General features: G+C 38.1%; 1 protein-coding gene across 1 annotated transcript in view; it reads left to right on the forward strand.

Annotated features, from left to right (window-relative positions):
• Nucleotides 1-21,054, forward strand: part of PTPRN2 (protein tyrosine phosphatase receptor type N2) — a 1,559,908-nt gene that overhangs the window by 783,630 nt on the left and 755,224 nt on the right. The window lies entirely within an intron of this gene.

A 21,054-nucleotide genomic window follows, 5' to 3' on the forward strand; every position in this document is an offset into this window, starting at 1 on the left:
TTGAAAATCTTTACAAAATATATTATTCCTCTTTCCTGCCTTAGTAAGTAGAATATCGTATGCATAACTAAATATTTGACGGCTGAGGTCTAGTGGCATTAAATGAGGGTTTTGTTCTCTTGGATCCTAGCTAAATAATGAAGGCCTTGCTCTATTTTCATGCTAAAAATCTGAGGTCAGACAGTCAAATTCAGTTAACAGATGCAACCTAATGTAGTAATGAATCTTTACAAATGGTTAAAACATTGTTTTAAGGTGCTGTGATGGCCACTGAAATTTTAGTCTTTTAGAGATGTCCCTCTTTGCTCTGAGGAATTCCCATCCTCTGATCATAGTGATTTTTGAAACAGGAAATGATGATTCAGGAAATTTAGGTTGGTAAGATACAATTCCCTCTCTTACACACACCCTTAGTCAAATAATTTTATAGCTATTATTCAAGTTAGATTTCAGACAGCAATCTCTCAGTGAAGAAAACCATCACTGCTGATGTTTCAAGTCATGTGTTAGTCAGGGGATGCATAATATGGCATGATATCTGGTATATAATGTTAAAGCAATACAGCTTAAAATAAGGAAATAAACCATTCCTGAAAACCTCTCTGCCCCTGAGAGGAGATCTGCATTGACTACTTGTGTTTGTTATTTGAAAATACTACTGGTCTGAATTCTTTCATTTTTCGTCATCCATCATACAGCTTCAGTCATCATCCATGAATTGTCTGTTGTTACTGTAGTTTAAAAAGCAACAACCAAGGAACAGAAATAGCAATGTGCTGATTTCAGAAATGTATCCCAATTGTTTACAAAGGGATAATTCACCAGAGTCCTGGGAATTTAGCTTTGGATTGTGTTGTCATTGCCATTCAGTCATTTTTCAGTCATGTCCAACTCTTCGTGACCCATTTGGGGTTTTCTTGCAAAGATACTGGAGTGGTTTGCCATTTCCTTTTCCAGATCATCTTCGATATGAGGAAACAGAGGCAAATAAGGTTCAGTGACTTACCCAGGGTCACACAGCTAGTAAGTGTCTGAGGCTGGATTTGAATTTATGAAGATGAGTCTTCCTGACTCCTGACTCCAGGCCTGGCATTTTATCCACTGCATCACCTAACTGCCCCAGCTTTGGATTTAGAATACTTAAAGTCAAGGCATTCCAGTATCTGGAGCCCTGGCACTGAAGTCAGGAAGATCTGAGTACAAATACAGCCTCAGACCCTTTTCATGATTGTTAGGAGGATCAAATGAGATGACATATTTGTAAAACATTTACACAGGCCTCACACATAATAGGCACCAAATAATTGTTTATTCCCTTCCCCTTCCTTCCCTTCCTCTTTCCTTAAAGACAAACATGAAATAGTTTTTCTTTTGTTTTGATTCTGCATCCATTATCAAATTTTTTTTCTGAGTTTTATTTCACTGTAGAGTCATTTAAGATGAGATATTGAAGCCCTAGAACCAAGAAAGAATGATATCAAACATGTATGATGTTTAAACCTCATATCAGTAGCTTTCTAATGAGCTGCTTTATTAGTCCATTATTATTCATTGATGTCACCAGTATGTGTGCTTGATTTTGTTTTTGTTTTGGTATTTTTGGTATGTGCGAAGTTAGAATAATTGATATAAAATGCATTTATAGATTTCTTAAATTAAGAAATACAATTTATTAATTTAATTCTTGTTTTAAGAAATTTAATTAAATGTATTTTAATATTGTGAGTGTTCTAACATAGATTGTTATACTAAATATCATGTAAACACAAAGGTTCCTTGTGCTCTACAGTAATGAATTATAACAATCTCTCAGCCTCATTTTTTTGGATAATGCTACTTTCCTCCCAGACACCAAATCATCTTTGATTCTTCTTTTTTCCTTACTCTCATCAAATGATTAACCAAGTCCATCTATCCCCAAACATCCTTTGAATCTGTTCTCTTCTACCTATTCATGCTGCTACCATCCTAGTTCAGAAGGTCCCCGATCCCAATAGCTTCCAAATCAGTTTCATTGCCTCCAGTCTATTGCTTCTCTACTCCATTCTGTACTGAGATGTCAATGTCATCTTGCCATTGCTATTCTCTTCATTCCAGTCCAATTCTTTGTGACCCCTTTGGGAGTTTTCTTGGCACAGATTCTAGAGTGGTTTGTCATTTCTTTCTCCAGCTCATTTTACAGATGAGGAAACTGAGGCAAACAGGGGTAAGTGACTTGTCCAGGGGGCACACACATAATATCTGAGGCCAGATTTGAACAAGGAAGAGGAATCTTCCTGACTGTAGGCCTGTCACTCTATCCATTGTGATGCGTGGCTGCCCAATATAATCTTAGGCTCATAGATTTAGTGATGGCAGAAACCCATGAGAAAAGTCCCTCTACTCATTCAGATGAGCACCTACGCCTCAATTTACAGCTTAAAGTCACCTGGGGAACTCTATGAACACAACTACCAAACACTCTTCACACAAATCAAATCAGATCTAAATAATTGGAAAGATATCAATTGCTCATGGATAGGCAGAGCTAATATAGTAAAAATGACAATACTGCCTAAATTAATTTACTTATTCAGTGCCATACCAATCAGACTACCTAAAATTATTTTATACAGCTAGAAAAAATAATAACAAAATTGATCTGGAAAAACAAAAAATCAAGAATATCCAGGAAAATAATGAAAAAAAATTCACAGGAAGGTGGGTTAGCGGTACCAAACCTGGAGCTTTACTATAAAGCGGCAGTCATCAAAACTATCTGGTACTGGCTAAAAAATAGAGTGGTAGATCAATGGAATAGGCTAGGCTCAGGAAATGCAGTAGTAAATGACACTAGTAATGTAGTCTTTGATAAACCCAAAGACTCCAGCTTCTGGAATAGGAACTCAGTATTTGACAAAAACTGCTGGGAAAACTGGAAGATAGTATGGCAGAAATTAGGCATAGACCAACATCTTACACCTTATACTAAAATAAGGTCAAAATGGATACATGATTTAGACATAAGAGGTGATACCATAGGTAAATTAGGAGAGAAAGGAATAGTGTACCTATCAGATCTTTGGAAAGGAAAACAGTTTTTGACCAAACAAGAGATAGAGTATATTATAAAATGCAAAATGGATGATTTTGATTATATTAAATTAAAAAATTTTTGTACAAACAGAAGCAATGCATCCAAAATTGGAAGGGAGGCAGAAAGCTGGGAAACAATTTTTGAGGCCAGTGCTTCTGATAAAGGCCTCATCTCTAAAATATATAGGGAATTAAATCAAATTTATAAGAATCCAAGTCATTCCCCAATTGAGAAATGGTCAAAGGATATGAACAGGCAGTTTTCTGATGAAGAAACCAAAGCTATCTATTCCCATATGAAAAAATGCTCTAAATCTCTAATGATTAGAGAGATGCAAATTAAAACAACTCTGAGGTACCACCTGACATCTATCAGATTGGCTAAAATGACAAAAAAGGAAGATAATAAATGTTGGAGAGGCTGTGGGAAAATTGGAACACTAATGCATTGTTGGTGGAGCTGTGAGCTGATCCAACCATTCTGGAGAGCAATTTGGAATTATGCCCAAAGGGCGATAAAGCTGTGCATACCCTTTGACCCAGCAATTACACTTTTAGGTCTTTTGCCCAAAGAAATCATGGAAGGGGGAAAGGGACCCACATGTACAAAAATGTTTATAGCTGCTCTTTACGTGGTAGCAAGGAATTGGAAGTTGAGGGGGTGCCCATCAATTGGGGAATGGCTGGACAAGTTGTGGTATATGAATACAATGGAATACTATTGTGCTGTAAGAAATGATGAGCAGGAAGAGTTCAGAGAAACCTGGAGGGTCTTGAGTGAGCTGATGATGGGTGAGATGAGCAGAACCAGAAGAACATTGTACACAGTATCATCAACATTGAGTGTTGACCTACTGTGATGGACTATATTCTTCTCACCAATGCAATGGTACGGAAGAGTTCCAGGGAACTCATGATAGAAGAGGATCTCCAAATCCAAGAAAAAAAAAGAAAGAAAGAACTGTGGAGTATAGATGCTGATTGAACCATATTATTTCTTTTGTTTTGGGTGCTGTTGGTTTTTTTTTTCTTTCTATTTTGAGGTTTTGCATCACTGCTCTGAGTCTTTCTCTTATAACAGGATTAATGCAGAAATAGGATTAATGTTATTATGTGTATATATATGTGTGTGTATATATATATATATGTATATGTATAGAGATATATAGATATAACCTATATCAGATTACCTGCTGTCTAGGGGAGGGAGCAGGGAGGGGTGGGAGGGAGAAAAATCTGAAATTGTAAAGCATGTATAAACAAAAGTTGAGAACTATCTTTACATGTAATGGAAAAAATAAAATACCTCATACATAAAAAAAAAAGTCACCTGGGGCACTGATAGAACAAGCCTTCTGCCAAGGTCACGCAGACAGTATGTTTCAGAGACAAGACTTGAACCCAGTGAGGCTAGTTCCCAATCTCCTCCTATCCCTTGTTCTTACTATCCATTATTCCATCATGAGGAAATTAGGCCTACAGAGGCTAAGAGAAAAAAAGCTTAAGGTCACTAAGGTAATAAAAGGGCAGAGGTAGGATTTTTTTTTTTTTTTGGTGAGGCAATTGGGGTTAAGTGACTTGTCCAGGGTCACAGAGCTAATAAGTGTCCAATGTCTGAAACTAGATTTGAACTCAGGTCCTCCTGAATCTAGGGCCAGTGCTTTATCCACTACACCACCTACCTGCCCCAGAGCTAGGATTTGAACTCTGATCTTTACACTTCAAATTCCACATTGCTACTGCTGCATCATAGTGTCTCACTTCATTATGCAACGTCTGTTCATATTATTCCCCTACTTAAAAACCTTCAGTGATTTCCTGTTATCTTCAAAATATAGTAAAAAGCCATCTATAATGTGACCACAGTCTACCTTTCCTTACTTCCTTTATGTTATTGCCTGTCATGCCCTGTGTCCCAGGTAATCTTGACGAATAACAGCAGTAACATTTCTATAGCACATACTATGTGCCAGGCACCATGCTAAGTGAGTGCTTTGCAAATACTAGCTCATTTGATCCTCTCAACAAATGTTAACTGGGCCTCCAATGTAACCTTCCACCTCCTCTGGTATTCACCCAGATCTCACTTTATGCCTGGAGCACAATCCTTCCTCAATGTCACCTTTCATAAATTTTCTTTTCTTTCAAGGATCAGTTCAGATACCATCTTCTCAATGAAGCCTTCCCTTAATCCCCTCAGTTGATCTCTCCGACTTCAAAGTTTTCCTTAGTCTTTGCTATACGTCTATATCTCTCTTTTGCACATATTTTACCTGAAATTTACATATTTGTGTTATGTTCTGTGTCCTCCCACCCCCCCATCCCCAAAAAGGAAGGGGACTTTTTTTAATCATTGTATCCCCCAGCATCTTGCACAGTGCCCTGCACATAGTTGATCTTTACTAAATGCTTGTTGAATTAAAGGATTTAATCTTCCAACTATAAAGATAGAATACTATCTTACTAGACCAGTACAGAATCTCTTTAGGGACAGTTTTTGACAACATGAAAGAAAACAATGTGCCTTTCATTAAATGGTGGGTTATCCCAATGGGAGGCAGACTTCATCACTCTGTTGGTAAGGAAGTAAATTAAGCTAGAAAGAACTGTTCTTTTCAGCCTCAGAAGACTAGGTAAAGCTTCAGGTAGGGTAGCTGCACCTTAACCATTGTGTAGGTTATCAACAGGACAGGCACACTTTAGGTGAAATGTGGTGGTATTGTCTGTAAATGTTATCAGGGTTATTTAAAAAATTAATAGACCCTTATATAGAAATTACTTCTGAGATTATGCTTTTCCCCTATGTTTAAGCTGTCTTAAATCCTCCTGAAATGTTTACAGTTGGATCACCCCAAGGGGCTTAATGGGCCCTATGCTGGGGATATCTTTTGTTATTGGTAATGAAGGGAGACTAGTACTCTAGCTGTGGCATTAAAAGTGTAATTTTTTTTTGCTAATTTCGTATAAAATGGCACAAAACCTCTAAGACTAACCATATGTTTAATACCATATAAACTCTCTTCAAATATCATTTAGTATTTATCTTGAATGACAAATGCAGTATTTTATTATGAAACAGAATCTCTTAGTTATACCAAACAATTCTTGTCAAGGCATTCTGCCTAATTTATGACCTTGGGTTTGAGCATAAGGTATTAGAGAATATTAAAGAATAAATGGATATCACTTAATAGCACAAAGAATCATTTACTGTATTGCATATGCATTTAGTATTAATGGCAGAGATAGCTTTTAATCTCTGTTGTCAAGGCATCTTGTCAAATTGAACAGAACTGAAATTGATATATGTGGGACTCCCTCTTCATTTTAATGTTATTTTAAGGTACAAATAACAAACTGATGGGCTCTAACATTCTTCCTTTCTGCATAAATGCAATTAGTCCTATTTTAGAACTATATGCAATCCCCCACACCATGTTATATATTACATCCACATATATGCTTGTGTATGATATACATTAAAAACTGCACGTGTTAGGATACCTGTAATGGCAGCTAGGTGGCTCAGACATGGAATCAGGAAGACCTAAGTTCAAATCCACTCTTAGACACATACTAACTGTGTGACCCTGGGCAGGTCCCTTAACCACTATCTGCCTCATTTTTCACATTCCTAAAATGGGGATAATAACATCATCTAATTCCTAGAGTTGTTGTGACGATCAGCTGATAATATTTGTAAGATACTTAGCATAGAGCCTAGCAGTGTGCCTTAGGCACCTTCCCTGTCCCCCAGTTCTCTTTGTTGTAGCACAAATAGCAGGCACCTGTTGTCCCCCCCCCACCCCTGAAACAATCCTGCTCCTTCAAATCTTGCTGCCCTCCCCTCTTGACATCAGGCTGAATACAGAACTTGACTTCCATGTCTTGCATTTTCAGCGCTTAGCTGACTTGTTAAGTTCATTTGCTAACTGTCCAGCAGGTGATAGAGCCCATGGTTCTGCACTCATCTTTCCAGATTTTATCTTGTAATCCAGCCAGTCCTTTTCCAGTAGGAGCCTCTTACACTCCCTGGTTTGCCACTCTCTTGTTGACAAAGAATGTGCCCCAATGAGACAGAAGTCACAAGCCTTCCCAGGTAGAAGGCAGCTTTTCATAGTCTTTTTTTTAATCTGTTCAGAGAGGTTAGAGGCCGGCTTATTCCATTTCTGAGATTCTCCCTTTGGGACTTCTTTAGCATCATCACTAGAGAACCTCAGCTTGATGTGTTAGAAAAGTCTCTATGCTCTTCAGAATTTCTACATATGTCAAGAGAACCATGGACCGGATACCTCCCTATGGCCTCTTCCTCACTTTGATAATAAATCATTTCCTCCTAGCTTTGAAGCTAAGATCATTTAAATGGAAGGTTCTAACAGTATAAAGTGTTGTTGTTATTGTTGTTTGTCCTTCATTCTAGAAGAGGATGATGGCATTGGGAGGTGATGTCATGACTTGCAGTGAATTGGTTTCAAGTGAAGGAGGGTTGTGCAAAGTCACCAGCCTCACTCTCTTCTACAGAGCCATCTAGGTGCAGAGTCAAGATATATATCAGAATGACTGATGCTTGAGGCAATTGGGGTTAAGTGACTTACCCAGGGTCACACAGCTAGTAAGTGTCAAGTGTCTTGGTCAGATCTGAACTCAGATCCTCCTGACCCTAGGGCCAGTGCCCTATCCACTGACTGTATCAACTACCTATCCCTGAATGAAGATGTTAGCTTTTTAATATAATAATTGCCCTTTTCCCACTCCCCTTTCCCCCCAGAAAAAATATTTATAAGATGCCTAAAAGTCACTACATGTGTGAGTTAGGACACTTAGGATAACTTCCCTATATAATCAGAGAATCAAAAAAGGAAACTTAGATATCTAGTTCAATGCTTTCATTTTACTGCTAAGGAAGTTAAAACCAGGAGATGTAAACTGATAACCCTTTATATGGTCCTTTCTCTGTGCCAGGCCTTGTGCTAAAGCCTTTTCTGAATATCTCCTTTGATCCTGATTACAGTTTTGTGAAGTAGGTGCCAAAATTATCCCAATTTTACAGCTGAGGAAACTGAGACAATTAGAGATTGGTTCAGTGACTATCCCAGGATCATACAGGCAGTGTGTGAGACTGAATTTGAACTCGGGTCCTTTTGATTCCAGGTCCAATGCTGTTTCTAACGTACCATACAGCTGCCTGTGAAGCTTACTGTGATAGTAACTGGTGGAGCTGGTTTTGGAACCCAGTCACTTTGAATCGAAAATCTTTCCACCCGTAGGTGTGGAGCCTTTTACTGTATGTTGAAATTCTCTTGAAATGATTATAGACAAGGAAAGAAGCTTGTGGCCATTGATGATAAATTGTTGTTGAAGTTGTTGTGGTGGCGGCGGCAGCAGCAGCGGTGGGTGGGTAGGGGTGGTGGTGGTGGTGATGGTGAACAAAGGAATTTCTAGGTGATTCCTGAAGTTGTGGGTGGAATGCTACACATGAAGGGAGACCTGAATTCAGATCTCCTCTTCACAAAATGGGAAGGATAATAGCATCTCAGAGGCTGCTTGTAGCTCTCCTTTACCTTGACTGAAGAAGGTGTCCTACCTGCCCTGCAAATTAACTCTTCATGTAGTAAAGAAAATTGCTTAAAAAGCAAATAGTAGCAAATGTTGAAAACTATCTCTACATGTAATTGGAAATTAATAAAATACTTTTATGGTAAAAAAAGCAAACAGTAAAAAACATTCATTCATCCCCAAGATCTTAAGACAATCAGTGTTCTTCACATGTAGGCATTGCATATAACCTTTAGGCACCCAATTTAAGGCTGATATGAACTGGTGAAACCTCTCAAAGCTTTGCAGTGCTCTTGACTAGGATGCAGCTAGGATGCATCATTTTGCTAAGTAGATCCATAAATGGAGTCATCCTGAGGGCTAAAGCATTGCCAAGAGAGAGAGACAGAGAGAGAGAGAGAGAGAGAGAGAGAGACAGAGAGACAGAGAGACACAGAGAGGGAGAGACAGAGAGACAGCCCAAAACAGAAATGGGAAAAAAAACTATTGAGTCACGCTATTGTCCACTTATACAAGACATGAAAAATTGACCCAGTCCAGCATAAACATCCATTAGACATTCTGGACACTTGGCCAAGAAACTGGGGGAGAAAATACATGACAAGAAGCAAAGAAAGCTTAAGGGGGAGGAGGAGAGATTATAAAGAATTTGAATGGATAGGAAAGAGTTGCCATAATGGAACACAGAATCCTGCATGAATGAAGTTCTGTTCTCAGTGAATAGGGTGGTTATTTATTGTTACAACTGGGTGTATTTGGAGGGGGAGCTTGACAAGTGAAGAGGAACTCTAAAAGGGCAATTTGAAAGAAAAAAAATCGATTCCTCGTGTGACTGGCTAGTCAGAATTCTATGCTGATTATTCCTTTGGAAAGGATGGTACATTTTGTTCTTTATTGGACTGAACTGATTGATTATAGGTTTTGAAAGGGGAGTGCGTGAAAAGCAAACCAACATCTACTTTGTACTCTATCAAAAGGAATGTACACGGTCTCCAGACTGAGAAATCAGCAGTCTTTGAAAGCATCAGGGTGGTGATGAGCAAAAAGTTCTTCCTGAGAAGAAAATGCCATTTGAAGGTGTTGTGCCTTGGCCTTTCCCTTTCCTTTCTTCAAGTCTCTTATTGACTACAATAAAGGGTAAAAAAAGAAATCCACAAATGTAAAATACCAGGCTTTTGAAACATGGAGAAATCCAACCTTAGGGTTTTCCTCAAATGACGTGAACTCCCTTGCCACCTATTTCTGCAGAGGGAGGCAGTGAAGCCTGAACACATGTCGTGCAGGGAGATTGGTTGAGATGTTCCATTTTTGCTTGATTTAATAACATGTCTGTAGCATCCACCCTCAGTCACAAGATGTGGCCTTGCCACTGAAAAGCTTGCAGTCTACTTCTGGCCACAACCTGTTAACATTTGTGGGAAGAGTGGGAGTTTTCTATCTTGAAGATGAAATTCAGGAATCTAATTTGATTCAGAGTTTGATACATTCCTTTCCACATACTTCTAAGACAATCAGTCTTGCTTGTAGTTGGGAGTGTGGGTGTGGGTGGAAAGACACAGTAGACCAAGAAATATTGGACTTCTAGACTATAATTACCATTAGTAGAACCCTCAGAAGAGGGGTTCTTTTTTTTTTCTTTCTAGTGAGGCAATTGGGGTTAAGTGACTTGCCCAGGGTCACACAGCTAGTAAGTGTTAAGTGTCTGAGGCCGGATTTGAACTCAGGTACTCCTGACTCGAAGGCCAGTGCTCTATCCACTGCGCCATCTAGCTGCCCCAGAAGAGGGGTTCTTAATCTAGGGTCTTTTTTAAAAAAAACTATTTCAGCATAATTTATTTATTTTGTAATCATATATATACATTTAAAAGTGTTTTTTGTTGTTTTTTTTTGCGGGGCAATGGGGGTTAAGTGACTTGCCCAGGGTCACACAGCTAGTAAGTGTCAAGTGTCTGAGGTCGGATTTGAACTCAGGTACTCCTGAATCCAGGACTGGTGCTTTATCCACTGCGCCACCTAGCCGCCCCTTAAAAGTGTTTTTTTAAAGTAGTCCATGGACTTTGACAAAATGCCAAAGGGGTCCAGGACACATACAAAAAAAAATTAAAGATTCCTGCTCTAAACATCACCCAAATAGGTTACAGATAAGGAGAATGAAGGTAAGATGAAGTGACTTGTCTAAGATCAAACAGCTAATTGATGGGAAATCTAGGATTCTATTCCCAACCTCCTTACTCCCAGTCTAGTCCTTTTTTAAACTGCATAATACATCTTCCCTCTTCCTTTTCATGAAAAAGTACTGCTATTTTGAGCTTCAAATAACCCATAAATATTGCTATGTCTATAATACAGTAGAATGTAAATGGAATAAAAACGTAAAATGAGTGACTATCAAGAGAAAGAATTTGGGATACAAAGACACCAGTATAATTGTTCCTTCCCTCAAGGAGCTTTTTTTCGGGTAATATAACTGTCAGGTAATATAACATGTATACAAATGGTGTAGGGACTAGCTCTGTGTTTACTTTAAGGTAGGGAACCATGATTGAGAAAACTCCCTTTGCTAATAGAAATCAGCCTCTTCTCTGTAAGCATCTTTTTCTTAGAGACTTTCTCAGAGTTCAGAGAGCAGAAGTGATGTGCCCGGCGTCAGGGAAAATATATACAAGGCCATTTCAGGGGGAGGTGCTTACAGCTTGAGGGAACAGGAAATGTCTCAAGTAGGGGGTGGTATTGAATCACCAAGGTTCGAGGTCCAAAGGCTAGAATCATGTTGGGGTGTCAGAACCAAAGCAAAGAAGAGCATCACTAGAGAATTTAAATTCCTGACTTCACCTGGTGGTACTTTTCTTTTAGTTGATCCTGGGTGACAGGTCCTTGGCCTCCCCATTTCAACAAGATAACCTTGAGAGTAATATAAAGATATACTTATAAACAACCAGGTCAAACCTACCAACTCCACCTCTTCCCTGTATCTTTGTGCTCTTAAGGAATCAAGGCACTTTGTGTTTAATATTTTCTTGATCAGATGTCGTACTTGCTAGGTTGTGCTGTTCCTTCTTTGCTATCACCGTGATCATGTGACAAGGAGTCATTTAGCTATGAAGATGAGAGAGTGAGCGTTCATTCTGGCCCAGAGGTGAGGTGTCTGCCTGAAGTGTTGCTATATGGCTAATATGTATTAAAACATTAATAAGAAATGAGGGGGAGGTTTTGCATGCCAAAGAGCAGCAGATGCCTAATGGCTACAGTCGCATAGATGTTTTAGATCAGTAACAAGAAAAGGTAGATAGATACACCCCATTACTCCTTCCTAAACAGCCAGGTAATTACTTTTGGCATTTTGACAAGTGTTTGCTGGAGTGAAGGTCAAAGCTGTCAGCATATAAGATCTATGCTAATCTTCTCAGCTGGAGAAGATTCAGGTAGCCAATGTTTTTGTAATTAGAAGTTGTGAAAGCCAGTTTTCATCATGGCTTTACACTGAGCATAAATGAGCCAATAATATAAAGTAATTTCATTTGTCATAGTTTACAGGGTTACCTGTGTAGAGATGCATGAACAGTTTGCACTGGGAGCTTAGGGAATTATGGGTAAATTAAATGTTATGGTAGCTACATATGGAAGTAGTAATATTCAAAATGATGCTCTTTCATATGCCTAGATATACAAAGGGCAAAATCTACATTTGAATCCTAATTCATGAAAGGAATTAGGATTTATTGTGCTTGGAAATAAATGAAATCATTCAACTCATAGGATCAAAGCTGAAAGGGATTTCAGAGGTTATCTTGTTCAACTTCTTCTTCTTATAGATGAGGAAATTAAGGGTATTGAGACTCCCTCAGTGTAACATGGGTTATCAAGTAGTAGATTCAATATCTGAACCCAGTTTTTCTCCATCCAAATGTAGGCTTGTTGCTAACATGCCACCTAGGAGGATGAATGTAGAGGTGAAAGGCAAATCAAAGGCCATCTCATCCAACCTTCTGCTTTTACTCATGAGAAACCTGTGAAACCTGAGAAACACAGTAACTTTCTCAAAGTCACACAGATAGCAGGTGTCAAAGGGAAGGGGGAATACAACTCTTATCCACCTTCATAAGAAAAGGTGCTCCACACTTGCTATAGCAAGAAAGTATTTCTTCCCCCGCTGGCTAACTTTATGATGATGAACTTCGCCTCATGGTCATTCATCTACAGTGTTCATCATGTACCTTTAACTAAAGCTTTCCCTTTCAGAACATGTCCATTAGTGGGGCCTCTAATCTGGGATCTGTGAACTTGGGTTGTTTTTTAATTTTTCTTGGTAAGTATTTCAGTATTTTTTCGTTTGTAATCTCAGGTTAGTTTTTTCCAGTGTCATTCTTAGGAGTCAATCATCAGTTTGACCAGCCTACAAAGGGGTTCGTTATACAAAAAGGTTAAGAACTCCAGACTTGAGAGCCCCAGGTTTCCCCCTAGGTGATGATGGAGACAGACTTTTTGGTATCATCCTCTTTGGTGTTGTAAAAGGGTAATTGCAATACAGAAATTATCGAAAAGAGGAGCAATAGGCAAAAAGAAGTGATTGTGCTGTGTTGCAACACCATGCTTAAAAATAGACATTTTTTGATGGCTGGTGTGAGCCAGAGTGAGGAAAATGTGGAGCTCTAACTCTCAGGGGAATTCTTGTAGACAATACTCTGTGTCTTGGCCTATTTGCTGAATGTACTTTATGGACATAGTTTAGTATTCTTTATAGGGGTTGTTTTTGCTCAGCACCAGGTTTTTCTCTTCATTGCTACTTTACCACTTGGGGGCATGCTGTCAGACCAGAGATTTATGTGAGTGCATTGCCATTCAGCATCAGTGGCAAAGGCACAGCTGAAAGCCCTCTTGTTGGTCACTGATTATGCCCTGTAGTTGTCAAGTAAAATGTTGATGCTTAAGAGTTCAAATTAAAATTAGCTTTATTTCATGATGAAAATTCAACTGGACATTACACTGACATTAAGATACTTAGGTTACTGCTTTAATGCTAGAAAATCTGCCTCCTGTTTCCATTTGCTATTTCCTATTCTATTAAGATATGTTGAAAACCTGGTCTTTTGAAAAGGATGGTACTTTAAACTCAGTAATCATTTATTTTGATCCTTTATTTTAATTTGTCAATAAGTGATCCCTCCATTTGCTTTAATTTTCTTAACACTCAAATGGAAATGCTTTTAGATCTAAATAGAGGGTAGCTCCTGGAAAAATCAATTTTACAGCATTCAGTAGAGCTTTAAGTCTTACCTTAAAATAGACAAGGCTCTTCAAGAGAGCAAAATATGACTGATAAGACACAAAGAGGAGGAGACTAGGAGGAGGCTAACTCAACTTTGTAGTAATATTTCCCCCACACTGACTGACCCTTTCCTCTAGCTCTTACTCTGCTTATTACTCAGTTGCTAGAATACCAGTGTCTGTGTAAAGTAAATATCTTCTAAGTTTTCCCACAAATACAAATTCCCATGGTAACCCAACAAAAGGATAACAGAATGGAAAAGGAGAGTTTATTTAATGTTGGCAGGCCTCGTGGCGTATTCATGTTAGATTTCAACTGAGAAGCCCATATCTCCTGACCATTAGGCCAGGGTGGGACGAGATTGTCACATCTGCTGGAACAGCACTGGATTGTTCTTTCTCTTCTATCACTGAGATTAGTGTGGGAATGTAGTAGAGATGACCAAAGCATTTTTTTCTATGGAGCATTTACATCCAACCCCTTAATAGCCTGAGACTTAAATTTATGTATGTAATGGAAGGAGAGCAGGGTGTTGTTCCAATAGATAAGCAAATCAGTGCACTGATATGAATTAAGTGCAGGAAGTGATTTATGTAGGAGTACAATTATAGAGTAAAATGAGATTTATTACAAGCATATGCAAGAATAAGTATAGAGTAGCAGTGAACGAAGGGCAATGAGTGTCCACTGAAACCCTTAGACCAGTGCCCCAAATGACCATGTGTCACAGTGGATTCTAGACTTCAGTTTACTAGAAGGTTGTTGTTCCTTAGTTGTTTTTCAGGTGTGTCCAACTCTTTGTGACCCCTTTTGTGGTTTTCTTGGCAAAGATACTAGAGTGATTTGTCATTTTCTTCTCCTGTTCATTTTACATATTAGAAAACTGAGGCAAACAGTGTTAAGTGACTTGCCCAAGGGTCACACAGCTAGAAAGTGTCTGAGAACAGGTTTGAATTCAGGAAGAGGAGTCTTCCTGACTCGAAGCCTGATACTCTATCCACTACACCATCTAGCTGTCCATGGGAAGCTTGGTGTACCCCATAGATAAACTATCAGGAATGTGCCATCTGTAGGCAGAACTACTACGTCAAATGTAGAGTCACTTAAAGATATCACATCAGGCAAAAGGTATTAATATACCTTATATCTCCCTAGCTTTCCTCATCCAAAAAACTCATGAGAAATGGATAGAAGAGGTCAGAATTAAAGAAGAAAATGGTTTATGCCCTCCTTATGTCTACTGGGAAAGCCAAACGCCAAGAAAAGTAAATACCCACAAAGGAAACAAATAGAAAAGTCAAATTTAACAGAGGAACACAAAGCTCTCACAGAGAAGGTAAATAGAATGAGTACAGGAATGATACCTTTTTCATACAACAAAGTAGTGAACTTCTGTTTAAAGCTCACCATTCATTTACTAGTTGTGTGTACCTGGGAAAACTATTTAACCTCTCTGAACCTGTTTCCTCATTTATAAAATTGAGCTAATAATAGTACCTACATCACAGGGTTGTTGTAAGTGATAATATATGTAAGGTAAACCTCAAAGAGCTAAAAAGATGGGATGTTGCCATCATTGTCACTGTCTTCATTGTCGTTGTTAATCATTGTAGCTCAGTGATCTAGCTACTCTCCACAAAGGGTACACAGCTGCAGAAGTGGTGTGTTTCAGTGTATTTGAAAAAATCTAACTGCCACAAAGCACCTCCTTTACCATTCTTTTACAGTGCTTGCAATTCCCACCATTATTTTTAGTCCCTTGGTCCTGAAGACATTTTCAATATCTTATTTGGAAAGGCAATGATATTAAACCTTTAACAGATATTAGTGCCCAATAGCACAGAGTAGATTGTCAGATTATCTTGTTGTCACCTTGGAAAGCATTTAGTAGGAATTGAATGATAGTTAGGCAAATTTCTACTGGTTTGGGGCCAGGGTAGGGTGGAGTGAGTCACATTTGAAAGGGAAGTCTGGATGGTCACAAGTAGAGGACATGAAGGAATGAAGAAGTAAATGTGGCTTGTCATGGCTTTTCCTTGAAATAGGGTTTTTGAGAGAAATTTCCAATCAGGGAAAGCAGGTGTTAGGGAGGCAGGATTTTTCAGCATGAGAAGGCTGCAGGAATGAGAGGCTAAAATCATCTTACAGGGTCCTCCAGAGAGCTTAGGCTGAAGTTCTTAGCCTGATTCTGTGACTGGATTATAAGAGATCTGTGATCTTGGATTGAAGGAAAAAATTATTTTCACTAACCTGAAATGTAGCATTTCCTACAAATATTTAAAAATATTATTCTGAGAAGGGATCCATGAGTCAATAAAGGTGAGAAATTCCATCCATTAGAGTGAGGGGAAAGATCCTGCAGCGGGGCACTGGTTGATAGAATCCTGGGGGTCACAGCTGAGAAGTGGTTTGCTGTGTGTTGGAAGAGCATTATAAAATGAGGCAAAGGGTTGGTGGTCCCTGGACAGGAAGCATATCAACATAGGACCCCGCAATTATAGCTCCATAAGGCAACACAACCCCCTTAGAGAATCCTAGGTCCAAAAAGAATGACAACTATCTGATGAACTGTTCAAAGTATTTCATGGTTAATTGTGTGAAAACACAAAATTAGAAGAGAGGGAGATGAGAATGGGATTTATTCAGCTTATCTCATAGCACTATGGTCCATATTGTATATCAGCACTCCAACACATAGTCCTTATCTGGACCATATACAAATACACTCCAACTTGAATAAATGTAACAGTATTTTAACTTTGCTAATACTGTATGGGCTTTGAAAATCCAGTTTCACCTTTACAGCAATCTTGCAGATCAGGGCATTGGGACACAATGAGGATAAGTGACTTGTCCAAAGAAATAGCAAGCCAGTAGATGAAAATAACAGGATTCAAACCAAGACCTTTTGCTTTTAAATCTGGGGTGCCTTCCAGTGCCCCACAGTTCCCTCTTGCTATTTCTCCTTTTGGTTTTCCTGTGGAAAGAAAAACATTTATTACAGTTCTCAGCTATGCTAGGCAGTGTACAATTATTTAAGTGGATACCATATGACTAAATTGTGCTATTACTTCACATGGTCTGTAGTGTGTTTAGAAAGATGTAATTAGGAACTCATCAATATTTGGAATGCTGCTTTGATTTGATTACACTGGAAGGATGACTTGGATTGGAATTCTGTACTCCTAAGAATTAATTTTTTCCTGTTTATCCAAATGACAGAGCTCAAGATTCATGGACAGACTGAATTGTGTGAAAACTTTAAAAAACCATCTAGTCTCAAAAATACTGAGCTAATTTTCCTATGGGAAATCCATAAAGAAACAAGTGCCAATAGTTCTGTGTCAAAAGCACTATACTAGGGAAGACAGTAAAGCCTAGTGGAATGAACACTGGTTCTAGTGTACAGAGGACTGGTATTCACATCCTGATTATGATGATTGACACCTAGGTGACCCTAGACAAATCATTTCATCTCCCTAGCCTTAGTGTCCTCATCTTCAAAATGAGAATGCTGGACTATATAGCTGCTGAAGTCTTTTCCAGCTTGAGGTCTCTGATACTCTGATGTTCATCTTTCCAGGTCTTAAAGATTACCAAGACAAAGATATCCCTCCTCCCCACCCCTAGTAAAGGTTTCATTTCACCCATATGTGACAAAAATCCATCCTCTCATGATTTAAAACCTCCTTCCTTTTCTTCTATTCTAAGTAGAGATGGAGAATATAATCTTTCAGGGTCATGGAGTTCATCAAACCAATACATATTTATAGAGTCTTCTTTTCTGGGTCAACAGTCTCGATTTTTCTAAAGTTTCTTCTTGTTATCCCTTTTTAAAAACTCCCTCATAAATTCTCCAAGCTACCCACTTTCCCTCTTAAATTGTTATGTGTTCTATTTTTCTCATGTTAAAGGAGAGTTTTGATTGTAAGAATGAAATTACATTTCTTAGAGAGAATGATTGACCAATCATACTGTTAAATTCATAGGAGCCTCAAGTGTATTTCATATCATCCACTAAGAGTATGAAAACACAGATCATCTTGTAAGAGTGTAAGGTTGAATAGGATATTACCTCTCAATGGACCTTCTTCCATATAAATATTAAATGCACTCATTAACGACAAGTTGGTAGTTTGTATTATGCAAGGCAAGACCTTAAAGTTGGTGAAGATCACTTGAAGGAAACATCAGCATACAGAGTTAACACATCATCAAGCAGGCAGATAAGGAAGGAAAAGATTCTGTGTTGATACTTTAACACTGATTAAAGGTGGATTGTACAATTATACCTTTTAAATTTAAAGACAGTTTGCACTCTATCAACACCTTGTCTCATTACAATTGCAAAGTATGAAAAGGCAAACTCAGTAGGAAAAATCCTTGGTAAATACAATTAAAGAATTTTCCTCAGTAGTAAGAAATATAAAATAGAGTAACCCCAAGCTTGAAAACTACTACTAATAAAACTTGACACCCTCACACCATCCTGTAGCCTTACGTACCCTGCCCTCTTCTCTGAAAACATATACCTCTTCTCCTTTATTTGAATCCCAACTGATTGTCCCAGCCAACTATCCTTCTTCTTCTGAGGTCCCATTCAAGTTGCCACCTATACCATGCATTTTGGGGACTAGTTTGTCCTAATTTATATTATTTATCTTTGAATGAATATGTGTTCTTTTTTCCCATTTGACCATAAACTCTTTGAGGCCAAGGACTTTGTTATGTTTCTCGTGGCATAGTTGATAGTTTGATGGACATAAGTGTGATAAAATAATGGGATTTGGCAGATGACCAGGTCCCACCTGATTGATTTAGTATTGTTTGAATTGGGTGAGAATGAGAAACTGACTAAGTACCTACTTAAGGATGATTGGATGGGGACCACACCTGGCTGGTCCTGAGTGACTTTGTTCTCAGAGGCAGTGTACTACTGACATCAGCAAGAGACCAGTCTCAACCAATCAGCTTGAAGGACCTCCCTTTTGAGGGAGGGAGAGAGGAACTAGGAAGTGGATGTTCGCTCATGGAAGGAACCTCTTTTGCGTGAGGAATAGGCATGTGGTGACAGAGAACAGGAGGGCCCCTGGTTGTTTCAGACATCAGCTTGGTGGCAGAATTTTACATGGGCTGCTAGGAAAGGAAAGGTTTCTGTCTCTCTGGCTATGCTGAATAGATCCAAGCTTTAATAAATAGTTAAAAGCCTAAACTCTTGCTGAATTTATCAGTGATTTTAGCCAGCTTCCCCCCCCCAAGACCGGGGGGAGGCAGATTAGGACCAAAATTTAGATTTTAAACAACACATAAGTCAGGAAGACCAGGTTCAAATTCCACATCAAACCTATACTGTGTGACCATGGACAAATCACAGACTTTTTCATGCCTAGTTTATTTTTACCTACCTGTTCTATGGATCAAGATAAAAAATAGATAAAGCACTTTAAAAATCTTAACATTTTCTACATATGGTTATTCTGCATATTTCTACACACTTGCTATTATTGCTGTTGTTATACCAGTACATTCACTTGCATATATCAGAGAGTGCATATCTCTCTTTTGTGATAGTATTGATCTAGGGAGAAGAAAGTAAGAATTTAAAAGATATTTGTTTTCCCATTTCCATAGGAATGGCTTGCTGAAAATAATTGGCTGGGGTATCTTGGTCCATATTTTCAAGAAGAACTGTATACATGCCTAGGCAAAATTTATGTGAGAGTATATTTTACACCCAATTTCACCTGACTCCAAAACAAAGTTTAAAAATACATAAATACATATAAATATATATGTATGTATAACCCTCTTATGGTTAGGAATGGAGATTACTAATATGAATGGATAATATGAACACATTTATGCATGAAAAATGTGGCATATTTTTGCTCAAACTCTAATTTGAGGTTTTACCTGTGGCATTCTGTCTTTCACTATGAGCTTGAGGAATTATGAGGGGACAAAATGAGATTGTAATGATTTGTGTGGAAATAGATAGAAAATCTTTTGCAAAGATGTTTTCTGCTTGGATGGCAGCACTAGTGACCTGCTAAGGGAATCAGTTAGGGAAAATAAACCTCTTGTTAAGGAATTGGTAATTATTTCAACTTGTCACAGAAGATTTATTTAGGATACCATAAATGCAAATTTGTTTGGCTGGTTTCTCGAGTATAAGTTTACACTACAAAATTGTTTGTTGTCAGTCATTCATTTTTTTACTTGTCTGAGGGAGGGCAAAGAGGAGAAAAGTTATTTTCTGAAGAGAACATGTAAGTTGTTTCAACTCATGCCACATTTGAAAAAAAAAATAATGACAGTAATGGGTGAAATGTGTGTCAAGTATTCGTGTGTTTTCTCATTTAGCTTCCAAACAACCAAGGGAAATAGGTACCAGAGGCATTATTGTTCCAATATTTTTTTGAAGTAGAAACTAACACTCAGGGAATTGAATTAACTGGTCCATTGGACCCAACTGGTAATTATTAGAGGTAGGATTTGAGCCAAGTTCTCCCTGCTTTTAAATCCTGTAGCATATGTCCTTTGTATTGATATATTGCTTATCATTCAAGGCTTTCTCTATGAGAATTAATTTCTTTATTTGTAAAGCATGTTATTTAATTATTTCTCCATTGTGTGTAATAAAGTGTCTTACTAGAGGTCAGAACCAAAAAGAGAGGTCCCACATATACCAAAACATTCATAGTTATCTTTTTTTATGGAAGCAAGTTCTATAATTGAAAACTAATTAGATGGTCTTTCATTAGGGAGTGCCAATGGAGTACATGTATATAATGGGATAACTCTGCTATAACAAAATTTGAATAGGAAGAATTCAGAGATTCATGGGAAGATTTACATGAATTTATATAGAGCAAAGTAAGCAGAACCAGAAAACCATAAGATTCCCAGCTGATATTTATTATGTATCCATGAGCACCTTACTTTTTCTTTCTGTGTTTCATATTCCTAGTCTATGAAATGGAGTTATAGTATTATTCATATATCTACCTCAGAGGTAGTTTATGAAGGGTATGCTTTGGAAACCTTAAAGTACTATATAAATGTGAGATTATAAAAAAACCATAATAGCATAGATGGAAAGTTGGAAAGAAACTTAGTCATCTAATCCAGATGACTTCAAAAACACAGTCCATGGA

The sequence above is a fragment of the Dromiciops gliroides genome, chromosome 5 (assembly GCF_019393635.1).
Source record: "Dromiciops gliroides isolate mDroGli1 chromosome 5, mDroGli1.pri, whole genome shotgun sequence".
In the NCBI taxonomy this organism is placed as follows: domain Eukaryota; kingdom Metazoa; phylum Chordata; class Mammalia; order Microbiotheria; family Microbiotheriidae; genus Dromiciops; species Dromiciops gliroides.